This window comes from Malania oleifera, chromosome 5 (genome assembly GCF_029873635.1).
Source record: "Malania oleifera isolate guangnan ecotype guangnan chromosome 5, ASM2987363v1, whole genome shotgun sequence".
In the NCBI taxonomy this organism is placed as follows: domain Eukaryota; kingdom Viridiplantae; phylum Streptophyta; class Magnoliopsida; order Santalales; family Ximeniaceae; genus Malania; species Malania oleifera.
Window position 1 is genome coordinate 74,675,913 of NC_080421.1, and position 14,264 is coordinate 74,690,176.

The following is a 14,264-nucleotide window of genomic DNA, read 5'->3' on the forward strand; positions in this document are numbered from 1 at the left end:
CTATGGCATAGGAAATTAGGACATGCTAGCATAGACCTATTATCAAAATTATCAAAGAAAAATCTTGTAAAAGGATTACCAAATTCATAAAAGACAAGATGTGTGATGCATGCCAAAAGGGAAAGCAAGTCAAAACAAGTTTCAAAAATAAAAAATATATATCAGCTAAAAGACCCCTAGAACTATTACACCTAAACTTATTTGGTCCAACTAGAACTTCAAGCCTAGGAGGAAAATAATATGCTTTTGTAATAGTGAATGATTATTCAAGATTCACTTGGGTATTATTTTTAGCAAGCAAAGATGAAGCTTGTGATATGCTAATCACCTTATGCAAGAAATTACAAAATGAAAAGAGATATAATATAACATGCTTTAGAAGTGATCAAGGTAGGGAATTTAAAAACAAAGAGGTTGACAAATTCTGTAATGAACATGGAATAAATCATAATTTTTCAGCACTAAGGACTCCACAGCAAAATGGAGTTGTAGAAAGAAAAAATAGAACCCTACAAGAAATGGCAAGAACAATGATAAACGAAAATAACCTACCTAAATATTTTTTATGCAAAATCTGATGAAGGTATCGTCTTTGGCTACACTACAAACAGCAAAGTCTATAGGGTTTATAATAGAAGAACTCTTACTATTATTGAATCAAAACACATAACATTTGATGAATCAAACAATTATGACAATAAAATTAAGATTGATGAAAAAAAAGATATTCCATAAAAAGAAAAAAAGAAGATCTTGAAATAAAAGAAGAAAACCATAATGAAACCTCAAATGAAAACATTATAGAAAATCCAGAACTACCTAAAGAATGGAGATATGCTAAAAGTCACCCAAAAGAACAAATTCTTGGTGAAACATCAAAAGGAATAACCACTCGAGCCTCATTGAAAAATATTTGCAACCATTTTTCTTTTTTGTCTCAAGATGAAACCAAGAATATTGAAGAAGCCTTAAAAGATGATTCTTGGATTATAGCTATGTAAGAGGAACGAAATCAATTTGAAAGAAGTCAAGTGTGGGAACTTATACCAAAACCCAAAGACAAATCAATCATAGAGATTAAATGGGTGTTTAGAAATAAAAAGGATGAAAATGGGGTAATTATAAGAAATAAAGCAAGGCTAGTAGCACAAGGTTATAATCAAGAAGAAGGTATTGATTACAATGAAACCTTTGCTCTCATAGTAAGAATGGAGGCAATTAGGATGCTCTTAGCTTATGCAGCTCATAAGCATTTTAAATTATACCAAATGGATGTTAAGAGTGCATTCTTAAATGGATATATAAACAAATAAGTGTATGTTAAACAACCTCCTGGTTTCGAAGATTCCAAAAAATTCAATTCAAGTATTTAAGTTACAAAAGCTTTATATGGATTGAAACAAGCTCCTAGAGCTTGGTATGAAAAATTAAGCAAGTTCTTACTTCAAAATAATTTTTCAAGAGGAAAGATAGATAGCACTTTATTTATAAAAACTAAAAATAAAGACATGCTTATAGTACAAATTTATGTTGATGATATTATTTTTGGAGCAACTCATGAGGATTTATGTAGTGAATTTGCTAACTCTATGCAAAAAGAATTTGAGATGAGCATGATGGGAGAGTTAAATTACTTCTTAGGATTACAAATCAAACAAGCAAAAAATGGAACTTTCATAAATCAAACTAAATATATTAAAGACATGTTGAAAAAGTTTGATATGGCAGAAAATAAACCTATAGGAACTCCCATGAGCACCTTAACTAGTCTTGACAAGGATGAAAAAGGGAAACAAGTAGATACCAAGAATTACCGAGGCATGATAGGAAGCTTACTTTACTTAACAGCAAGTAGACCAGATATCATGTTTAGTGTATGTATGTGTGCTAGGTTCCAGTCGGCTCCTAAGGAATCACATCAAATAGCAGTTAAACGAATCCTTAGATATCTACTAGGCACACTCGAACTAGGCTTATAGTATCCAAAGGAAACTGAGTTTGAAATGATAAGCTATCCTGATGCAGACTTTACTGGATGCAAGATAGATAGAAAAAGCACTAGTGGAACTTGTCATTTTATAGGACACTCATTAGTCTCCTGGTCTTCAAAGAAAAAAACTCTGTGGCATTATCCATAACAAAAGCAGAATACATAGCAAGAGTGAGTTGCTGTGCCCAAACATTGTATATGAAACAACAACTAAAAGATTTCAAAATTCAATATCAAATTATTCCAATAAAGTGTGACAACACAAGTGCCATAATTATTTCAAAAAATTCGGTATCTCACTAAACAACAAAACATATTGACATAAGACATCATTTCTTGAGAGATCATGTGCAAAACGAGGACATAATGCTAGAATTTGTCAATATAAATGATCAATTAGTAGACATATTCACAAAACCACTCTCTGAGGGGCAATTCATATTCATTAAACGAGAGTTAGGAATGTTGCATATACGAGAAGCCACTTAAAAAAAAATTTTGCTCGGCAGGCGACTGCCATGCTACTGACTTTGTATTTTTTTTGTTGACAGGCTCCTACCTCCTCGTAGTAGGCAACTTCCATGCGATGGGTAAGGGTTTAAAACCCTGTTATGTGTCCTTTTAACTTTTCTCAGGCGCCTGCCACTTCTCCTCTCACTCCAAAATTCTTCATTCCTACTCCTTTCCAAACTGATTCCTCTTCCAAATTGGTCTGAAATCTTGAATGAAACCCAACCTCTACATCATCTCGTATAAAAACATAGGGTTTATCAGTTTCTCTCTTCAAAATTAACATGCCATGGATCAAATCGATTGTTAACAAGGGTACCTGTTCCACCACAAGGATCAACAATGATGAAGTAGAGAAGTGGTTAGTAACTCCTCACGCCAAAACTCTTTATAGAAATCAAATTGATTCAGCCGAACCAATTCTAGGTAAAATACTTGATGTTACATTCTTCAATTCTGATTTTCCTGAAATCATAGAACTTTTTAAGGAAATTGGATGGGAACGGTTTATCACATATCAAGCAAAAGGGTACTATCCAAATGTGGTTCGGATTTTCTATGCTAACATGGAGAAATTTGAAAATAGGATAAAAACAAACCTTCTAGGACAAAGTGTTCAACTTATTCCTATATCTTTGGGAAAAATTCTTCGAGTCAAACCAGGAGATTTTGAGGTTCAAATTGCTGAAAAACAATGGATAATGGCCCAAGGATTCACTCTAGAGGAATTTTTACCTCTAGTCACAACTAATACACCTATCTCCTTTGGGCATCCACCTCTTTACAAACAACTCAATCTCCAAGCTATAATCCTGCATAAGCTTATTACATATAATATCCTACCTCGCTCTGGTTCCCATGACCATGTTTCTTTCTTAGATTGTTTCATTGTGTGGTTTATTCTTAAAGGGAAAAAATTGGATCTTCCAAGTTTACTTCTCAAATGGATAATTATGAAAGTTGATGCCCCTCGTATCATTCTACCATATGCTAGGATTTTGAATATGGTCTTTGCACATTTTAATGTTCTCACACCATCATTCAACTTCACTAGCAAAACCCATTACGATATCTTTACTGACACAATTCTTATGCGTATGGGATATAAGAAAACCACTCAAGGATGGTTTCACAAAGGACATCATCACACCACCTCTGCAGCACCCTCTCAGCCTTCCAAGCAAGCCCCTTCAGTACAGCTTGACCCAGAAACTCCTTCTTGGTTCATTCCATTTTACAATCACTATATGACCTTCAGCAATGGAATGCAAACTGGACTTGGTACACTTCGGGAGAAGGTTTCCACTATGGAAACTCATTGTACAAGCCTTGTTCAACGTGTTGACAAGATTGAGAAACACTTGGCTAGTTCTTCCAAAGGCAAAACTCCGATGGATATTAGCTCGGCTCCATCTAGTGATTATCAATCTGCTGAAAAATCTAATGAACAAGAAGAAGAGGAAGATGAAAGTGGGTCTATGGAAGCCTCCGATTGATTTGCTTCATCTATGAGAAATTTAAATCTTTTGCTTATGTATTAGTATGTTTATGTACTTCACCGGATAGCATTTCCTTTGTGTTTGTAAGATTTAAAAGTACTTTGTATTACAGTTCTTCACTATGCTTTTTGTTTCACTCTCTTTTCCTTTTTTATTGATGTCCAAAAGGGGAGAGTGTTTGAGAGAAAGAAGAGCAAAAAGAAATATGATATAGCTTGTATAAATGCATTTTGTATATGACTATACATGGCTACATTTTTTAATATGATTGTAGGAATGTATTTGATATGCTTACATTTGGTATATGCACATTTGGTATATGCTTCATAACCTGATCATTATGTATGATATGCTTGTACAAATACATTTGATACATGTGTGAAAACCCCATGCTCGTTGAAAGGGGGAGCCTTGAGCCGTAAAAGGGGGAGATTGTTGGACTAACAAGGCTTACAATTCTTCTTTTTATGATAACAAATCATGATATGTTTAATAAGGTTTGTTTGAAGTGAAAGTCTTTCAGGAAGAAGGCAAAGCTTAAAGATAGTTCAAAGCTCAAAAGGATGATAAAGCTTGTAATGAAAGTACTATTCAAAAAGATCAAGAAAGAAAGATGATCAGAAGCTCAAAGATGATAGAAAAATAAGGAGTTACTTGAATATCAAAAGAATATAGTTTTAAGAATGTTAAGTACTTCATGTAAACTTTAAATATAAACTGAATTTAAGCTCTTATAAATCAAAAGAAACATAGAAATATAATGTTAGAAAAACCCTAAAGTATGTTTTAAAATCAAAGTAAATAAGAGTTCAAAAGAAGAAAGTGATGGGCCAGGCGACTGCCCAAGTTAGAAAAGTTATTTTAAAAAACAGGCAGTAGGGTGCTAGGTGACTGCTTGAGCACAGCCAGGCGCCTAGGTCGTCAAGCCAGGCAACTACCTGCGTTCTAGCAGGTGACTACCAGTGTTCTGTTTGTTAAGTTTCTTCTTTGGCAGGCGACTGCCACTTGAACAGAATTTTAAAATTTCCAATGAGAAGATTTTTTAAATGGATTTCTTCGGCACTACTCTTTTGAAAAACTTGGGGATTACTCCAAGTAAACTTGGGGGCAAAGAATTACTTTTAAAACATCTATAAATAGCCCCAAACTTCAAAGATTTTTATGCCAAGAAATTTTCTAGCAATCGAAGTTCTCTAAAACTCTCAAACTCTCTTGTGTTCATCCTACTTCAACTACTGAATTGTTGCTGATACAAATTCCGAAGTAGAGCTTTCAAAATCTAAATCTTTCAATACTTGGAAGATATATTTGGTGATCTAAATTCAATTTGAGCTTCAATATTTTTATATTTGATTTACCTTGAAGTATATTTGCGCTGAATCTTATACTAATCAACTCTGCTGTGAGAGTATCCCTTGTACACAAATCTTTCTATATCTTGTTTCTTGTTTATAGACGATTCAAGGTTGTAGAATCGTTGGACCAAATGAGGGACTATCGTTTGGAGAGGCGGGCCCTAGCCTAAAGAAAAGAGTGGTTGTAATCGGTATTATTCCACCCGTCAACATAACTGAACTAGTGAATCCTTTGGTGGTTTGCCAAAGGAGAGGATGTAGGCTGGGTATCAGCCTAACATCGTAAAACCTTGTGTCTCTCTCTTCTTCCTTACTCTTTATTTTTCATCAAAATTTACAACATGTGTGTATGCTTTAAATTGTTAAATTCTGAGTGTATGGTTTTTAAATAGACCGGAAGATAATTCGTTTTGTCTTGATCAGCATTGATTGCGAAAACCGAAAGGGACTATGTTGGTTGATCATCCTAAACTTATCAAACTGAAAGTTTGTTTAATAACTAAACACTAGGAAGAAGTGTGATCGTGAAATGACACAGGGCTTATATAAATTCAGCGTGCTTTACACTTTGATGCAGGGCTATTGATATAAAAATAAAGATATTGATTACTTTATTTATTGGTTGTGGTTGACTTGATTTAATTTTGTGATTGCTTGTTCTGCTTGTTAATATAAAACAAACTACTAAAAAGGAAATAATTTGAAAACCCCAATTCACCCCCCTCTTGGGAAGCTATCCTAATTTCAATTGGTATCAGAGCCTAGTTATAGCAAATTCCAAACACAAAGCTATAAAAAGATCTCAATGGCAAGCGTAGGAGTAGCTCCTTTTGGAGAGTGTCAATCCTCAACTCGTCCACCAATCTTTTGTGGACACAACTACACCTTTTGGAAATAGAGAATGCAATTCTATCTCCAACACATGGATTGGAAAGCGTGGGAAGTAGTTATGGATGGAGACCTTATTCCCACTAAAATAATAGATGGAAAACAGATTCCAAAAGAGAAAAAGGATATGATCGATTCAAATTGTAAAATGCTTCAAATCAATTCGAGTGCTATAAATGCTTTATACTGTGCTTTAGATGCTAATGAATTTAATAGGGTCATGGCCTGCAATACGACTAAAGAAATATGGGACAAATTAGAAGTTACATAGGAAGGAACTATTGATGTTAGAGACAATAGGATAGACATGTTAACAAGTGAGTATGAAGCATTCAAGATAAATCTAGATGAAACTATATCAAGCACGTACACAAGATTCACCCACATAATCAATTCCTTAAGTGCCTTCGAAAAAACTTATACCACCTACGAATTGATTAGAAAAATTTTAAGAGGCCTTCCCTCCATATTGGAACCAAAGGCAACAACAATTACCAAAGGCAGAAACCTTAAGACCACTTCCTTAGATGAACTCATAGGTTCACTCTTTACCTATAAAATGGCTTTAAAAGAAAGAAATCCTAAACCAAAGCATAAGAAATCTATTGCACTAAAAGCATCTAGCCACAGCACAAGTGAAGAGGAAAGTGAAACAAGTGACTTAGATCAAGATGAATTAGCATTCATCACTATGAGACTAGGTAAGTTCTATAGAAGGAATAATAGATTTCCTAGAAAGTTTAATAAAAGGAAAACTGAGAAAGGGGAGTCAGGTAGAAAAGAAAATAAAAGTAAGAATGAACCTCCAATATGCTATCACTGCAAGAAATCAGGGCATATCAAACCGGACTGCCCATTGCTCAAGAATGACAAGAAGAAAAAGAAGGAAGCTATGAAGGTCACTTGGGATAACTCAAGCTCCAACGAAATGGAAAACGAATCAAATGGACAAGAGATGGCAAACATACATTTCATGGTGAATAACGAAGAGGTAAATTCCTACTACTCCTCAATAGAGTCACACAATAAGTCTTGTGATGAGTCATGTGATAGTATGCCATCATACAAGGAATTACAAGCTGAATTGTTTTCTCTACATAAAATATTCATAAAAATATCCAAAAGAAATATAACTTTGAAAGATCAAAAAAAAGAACTACTAATGCAACTTGAATCAATCAAAATCATTGAAAAAGAAAATGACACTTATATTAAGAAGTTATAAGAAGAAGTAAATGAAGTAACTCAAGAATTAGGAAAAACTCATAAATAAAATTTGAATAAAAAGGATTTAGAAGTAAATGAACTTAAGAAATTAGTAGAGGATAAGGAGAAAATTATATATAACTTTACCAAAGGTAAAGATAATTTTGAAAAGATGATTGGACGACAAAGGCTACATGGAAATAAAGAAGGAATAGGTTATAATGGTAAAACAAATAAAAAGAATAAAAAATTATACATGGGATACTTCGTCAAAGAAGCCAAGCACTATGCTAGCACTTCCTCAAACAACAAACATGAACACACTACTTGCTATATGTGCAAGATTAAAGGCCACGTAATGTTTGATTGCCCACTAAAAAGAAAGTAAGTTAAAGTGCAAGGAGAATGGAAAGTTAATAATGGAACTAACAAAACAAAGAAAGTTAAAAGAATTTGGGTTCCAAAGACTAACACAATGAATCCTCCATTGTAGGTATGTTTGAGGACAACATCGTCAATGGATAAGTGGTACTTGGACAGCGGGTATTCAAGACACATGACCAGCGATAAGACCAAGTTTACCTCTCTAAGACAAACGGATGGAGGATATGTCACCTTCGGCGACAATGCCAAAGGTAAGATTATTGGCATCGAGAGAATAGGGTTTATAATAGAAGAACTGTCACTATTATTGAATCAATATACATAACATTTGATGAATCAAACAATTATGATAATAAAATTAAGATTGTAGAAAAAGAAGATATTCCACAAAAAGAAGAAGATCCTGAAATAAAAGAAGAAAACCATAATGAAACCTCAAATGAAAACATTATAGAAAATCCAGAACTACCTAAAGAATGGAGATATGCTAAAAGTCACCCAAAAGAACAAATTCTTGGTGAAACATCAAAAGGAATAACCACTCGAGCCTCATTGAAAAATATTTGCAACCATTATGCCTTTTTGTCTCAAGATGAACCCAAGAATGTTGAAGAAGCCTTAAAAGATGATTCTTGGATTATAGCTAAGCAAGAAGAATTAAATCAATTTGAAAGAAGTCAAGTGTGGGAAATTATACCTAAACCCAAAGACAAATCAATCATAGGAACTAAATGGGCGTTTAGAAATAAAAAGGATGAAAATGGCGTAATTATAAGAAATTAAGTAAGGCTAAAAGCACAAGGTTATAATCAAGAAGAAGGTATTGATTACGATGCAACCTTTGCTCCCGTAGCAACAATGGAAGCAATTAGGATGCTCTTAGCTTATGCAACTCATAAGGATTTTAAATTATACCAAATGGATGTTAAGAGTGCATTCTTAAATGGATATATAAATGAATAAGTGTACGTTTAACAACCTCCTGGTTTGGAAAATTCAAAAAAATCTAAATCATTTATTTAAGTTAACAAAAGCTTTATATGGATTGAAACAAGCTCCTAGAGCTTAGTATGAAAGACTAAGCAATTTCTTACTTCAAAATAATTTTTCAAATAGGAAAGATAGATAGCACTTTATTTATAAAAACTAAAAATAAAGACATGCTTATAGTACAAATTTATGTTTATGATATTATTTTTGGAGCAACTCATGAGGATATATGTAATGAATTTGCTAAGTCTATGCAAAAAGAATTTGAGATGAGCATGATGGGAGAGTTAAATTACTTCTTAGGATTACAAATCAAACAAGCAAAAAATGGAACTTTCATAAATCAAACTAAATATATTAAAGACATGTTGAAAAAGTTTGATATGGCAAAAAGTAAACGTATAGGAACTCCCATAAGCACCTTAACTAGTCTTGATAAGGATGAGAAAGGGAAACAAGTAGATACCAAGCATTACCGAGGCATGATAGGAAGCTTACTTTACTTAACAGCAAGTAGACCAGATATCATGTTTAGTGTATGCATGTGTGCTAGGTTCCAATTGGCTCCTAAGGAATCACATCAAATAGAAGTTAAAGGAATCCTTAGATATCTACTAGGCACACTCGAACTAGGCTTATGGTATCCAAAGGAAACTGAGTTTGAAATGATAAGCTATTCAGATGTAGACTTTGCTAGATGCAAGATATAGAAAAAGCACTAGTGGAACTTGTCATTTTCTAGGACACTCATTAGTCTCCTAGTCTTCAGAGAAACAAAACTCTGTGGCATTATCCACAGCAGAAGCAGTATACATAGTAGTAAGGAGTTGTTGTGCCCAAACATTGTATATGAAACAACAACTAAAAGATTTCAAAATTCAATATCAAACTATTCCAATAAAGTGTGACAACACAAGTGCCATAAATATTTCAAAAAATCTGGTATCTCACTCAAGAACAAAACATATTAACATAAGACATCACTTCTTGAGAGATTATGTGCAAAACGAGGACATAATGCTAGAATTTGTCAATATAAATGATCAATTAGCAGACATATTCATGAAACCACTCTCTGATGGGCAGTTCATATTCATTAGACGAGAGTTAGGAATGTTGCATATACGAGAAGCCACTTAAACAAAATTTCTGCTTCACGGGCGACTGCCACCTAGGTGCTAGGCGACTGCCATGCTACTGACTTTATATTTTTTTTGTTGACAGGCACCTGCCTCGTCGTAGCAGGCAACTGCCATGCGACGGGTAAAGGTTTAAAACCCTCTTATATGCCCTTTTAACTTCTCTCAGGCGCTTGCCACTTCTCCTCTCACTCCAAAATTCTTCACTCCTACTCCTTTCCAAACCGATTCCTCTTCCAAATCAGTCTGAAATCATGAATCAAACCCAACCTCTACATCATCTCACATAAAAACCTAGGGTCTATCAGTTTCTCTCTTCAAAACAAACATGCCACGAATCAAATCGATTGGTAACAAGGGTACCTATTCCTCCACAAGGATCAACAATGATGAAGTAGAGAAGTGGTTAGTAACTCCTCACGCCAAAACTCTCTATAGAAATCAAATTGCTTCAGCCGAACCAATTCTAGGTAAAATACTTGATGTTACATTCTTCAATTTTGATTTTCCAGAAATCATAGAACTTTTTAAGGAAATTGGATGGGAACGGTTTATCACGTATAAAACAAACGGGTACCATCCAAACGTGGTTCGAATTTTCTATGCTAACATGGAGAAATTTGAAAATGGGATCAAAACAAACCTTCTAGGACAGAGTATTCATCTTACTGCCATATCTTTGGGAAAAATTCTTCGAGTCAAACTAGGAGATTTTAAGGTTCAAATTGCTGAAAAACAATGGATAATGGCCCAAGGATTCACTCTAGAGGAATTTTTACCTTTAGTAATAACTGATACACCTATCTCCTTCGGGCATCCACCTCTTTACAAACAACTCAATCTCCAAGCTATAATCCTGCATAAGCTTATTACATATATATCCTACCTTGCTCTGGTTCCCATGACCATGTTTCTTTCTTAGATTGTTTCATTGTGTGGTTTATTCTTAAAGGGTAAAAATTGGATCTTCCAAGTTTACTTCTCAAATGGATAATTATGAAAGTTGATGCCCTGCGTATCATTCTACCATATGCTAGGATTTTGAATATGGTTTTTGCACATTTTAATGTTCTCACACCATCATTCAACTTCACTAGAAAAACCCATTACGATATCTTTATTGACACAATTCTTAACCGTATAGGATATAAGAAAACCACTCAAGGATGGTTTCACAAAGGACATCATCACACCACCTCTGTAGCACCCGCACAGCCTTCCATGCCAGCCCCTTCAGTACAGCTTGACCCAGAAACTCCTTCTTGGTTCATTCCATTTTACAATCACTATATGACCTTCAGCGATGGAATGCAAACTAGACTTGATACGCTTCGGGAGAAGGTTTCCACTGTGGAAACTCATTGTTCAAGCCTTGTTCAGTGTGTTGACAAGATTGAGAAACACTTGGCTAGTTCTTCCAAAGGCAAAACTCCGATGGATATTAGCTTGGCTCCATCTAGTGATGATGAATCTGCTGAAAAATATGATGAACAAGAAGAAGAGGAACATGAAAGTGGGTCTATGGAAGCCTCAGATTGATTTGCTTCGTCTATGAGATATTTAAATCTTTTTCTTATGTATTAGTATGTCTATGTACTTCACCAGATAGCATTTCCTTTGTGTTTGTAAGATCTAATAGTACTTTGTATTATAGTTCTTCACTATGCTTTTTGTATCACTCTCTTTTCCTTTTTTATTGATGTCCAAAGGGGGAGAGTGTTAGAGAGAAAGAAGAGCAAAAATATATATGATATGGCTTGTATAAATGCATTTTGTATATGACTATACATGGCTACATTTTTGAATATGACTGTATAAATGTATTTGATATGCTTACATTTGGTATATGCTTCACAGCCTGATCGTTATGTATGATATGTTTGTATGAATACACTTGATACATGCATGAAAATCCCATGCTTGTTGAAAGGGGGACCCTTGAGCCGTAAACTTTTTTAAATAGTGAAGTATGTAAGTGATATCTTTCAACTTTTTGCTCTAGATTTATCATCATCAAAAAGGGGGAGATTGTTGGACTAACAAGGCTTACAATTCTTATTTTGATGATAACAAATCATGATATGTTTAATATGGTTAGTTTCAAGTGAAAGTCTTTCAAGAAGAAGGCAAAGCTTAAAGATAGTTCAAGGCTAAAAAGGATGATAAAGCTTATAATGAAAGTACTATTCAAAAAGATCAAGAAAGAAAGATGATCAGAAGCTTAAAGATGATAGAAGAACACGGAGTTACTTGAAGATCAAAAGAATATAGTTTTAAAAATGTTTGAATGTAAGTACTTCAAATATAAACTGAATTGAAGCTCTTATAAATCAAAAGAAACATAGAAATATAATGTTAGAAAAACCCTGAAGTATGTTTTAAAATCAAAGTAAATAAGGGTTCAAAAGAAGAAAGTTTTTTTTTTAGAAAGTTGTTGGGCCAAGCAACTGCCTAAATGTGGCAGGCGAATGCCCAAGTTAGAAAAGTTTTAAAAAAAAAAAAACAGGCAGTAGGGTGCTAGGCGACTGCCAATGTTCTGTTTGTTGAGTTTCTTCTTTAGCAAGCGACTTCCAGGTCGTGGCAGGCGACTGCCACTCGAACAGAATTTTAAAATTTCCAACGGGAAGATTTTTTAAATAGATTTCTTGAGCACTACTCTTCTAAAAAACTTGGGGGGCAAGGAATTACTTTTAAAACATCTTTAAATAGCCCCAAACTTCAAAAATATTTACACCAAGAAATTTTCCAACAATCAAAGTTCTCTAAAAACTCTCGAACTCTCGTGTTCATCCTACTTCAACAACTGAATTGCTGTTGATACAAATTCTGAAGTAGAGCTTTCAAAGTCTGAATCTTTCAATGCTTGGAAGACATATTTGGTGATCTGAATTCAGTTTGAGCTTCAATCTTTTTATATTTGATTTACTTTGAAGTATATTTGTGCGGAATCTTGTACTAATCAACTCTGCTGTGAGAGTATCTCTTATACACAAATCTTTCTCTATCTTTTTTCTTGTCTATAGACGATTCAAGGTTGTAGGATCATTGGACCGAATGTGGGAATATCGTTTGGAGAGGTGGGATTTAGCCTTAAGGAAGGAGTGGTTGTAATCGGTATTGTTCCACGCGTCAATGGAACTGAACTAGTGAATCCTTTGACGATTTTCCAAAGGCAAGGACGTAGGCTGGGTATAAGCCAAGCCTCGTAAAACCTTGTGTCTCTCTCTTCTTCCTTACTCTTTATTTTTCATCAAAATTTACAACTTGCGTGTATGCTTTAAATTGTTAAATTCTGAGTGTGCGGTTGTTAAAAAGACCGAAAGATAATTCGTTTTGGCTTGATCAGCATTGAATGCGGAAACCAAAATGGACTACGTTGGTTGATCATCCTAAACTTATTAAAATTGAAATTTTGTTTAATAACTAAACACTAGGAAGAAGTGTTGTTGGCCTGATAAAGTTTACAATTCTTATTTTGATGATAACAAATCATGATATGTTTCAAATGGTTCAAGTGAAAGTTTTTCAGGAAAAAACAAAGCCTAAAGGAAGTGACAAAGCTTTAAGAGCATAAGGAAGTGTACTGATTTAAAAGATATCTTGAAGAACATGAGGAATAAAGACAACTTGGTGAAAGCTCAAAGAAAAGATTGAAGACTCAAAGATGATGGAAGAACAAGATTGAAGATCAAAGGATTATGTTTTTTTTAAGGATGTTCTAAAGGTCAGTACTTCAAGTTAATTTCAAGTATAAATTGATTTGAAGCCCTCAAAGATATTCAGAAATATATTTTCGAAAACTCTAAAGAATACTTTTATAATCAAGAAAGGGTTTTTGAAAAAGAAAATATTTGAAAAATAGAAGGGCCAGGCGACTGTGCTATTATGGCAGGCGATTGCCAAATTAAGTAAAGGATTTTTCAAAGAGACAGTAGCAAGACAAGCGACTGCCTAAACATGTCAGGCACCTAGGTGGTCATGCCAGGCGACTGCCTTGGTTCTGGCAGGTAACTGCCAGTGTTCTGTGTTGTGAGTTTGTTCTATGACAAGCGACTACCAAGTCGTGGCAGGCGACTGCCATTCAAACGTTGGCTTAAAAACTCTTAATGGGAAGATTTTTAAATGAAGTTTTTGGACACAATTATTTTAAAAAACTTGGAAACTATTTCAACGAAACTTTGGGCATAAGGAATTACTTTTAAATATCTATAAATAGCCCCAATCTTCAAAGGTTTGAGACATCAAGCAATTTTCAAGCAATCAAAGTTCTCAAAGGCTCTCAAATTCTCTTGTATTCAACTAC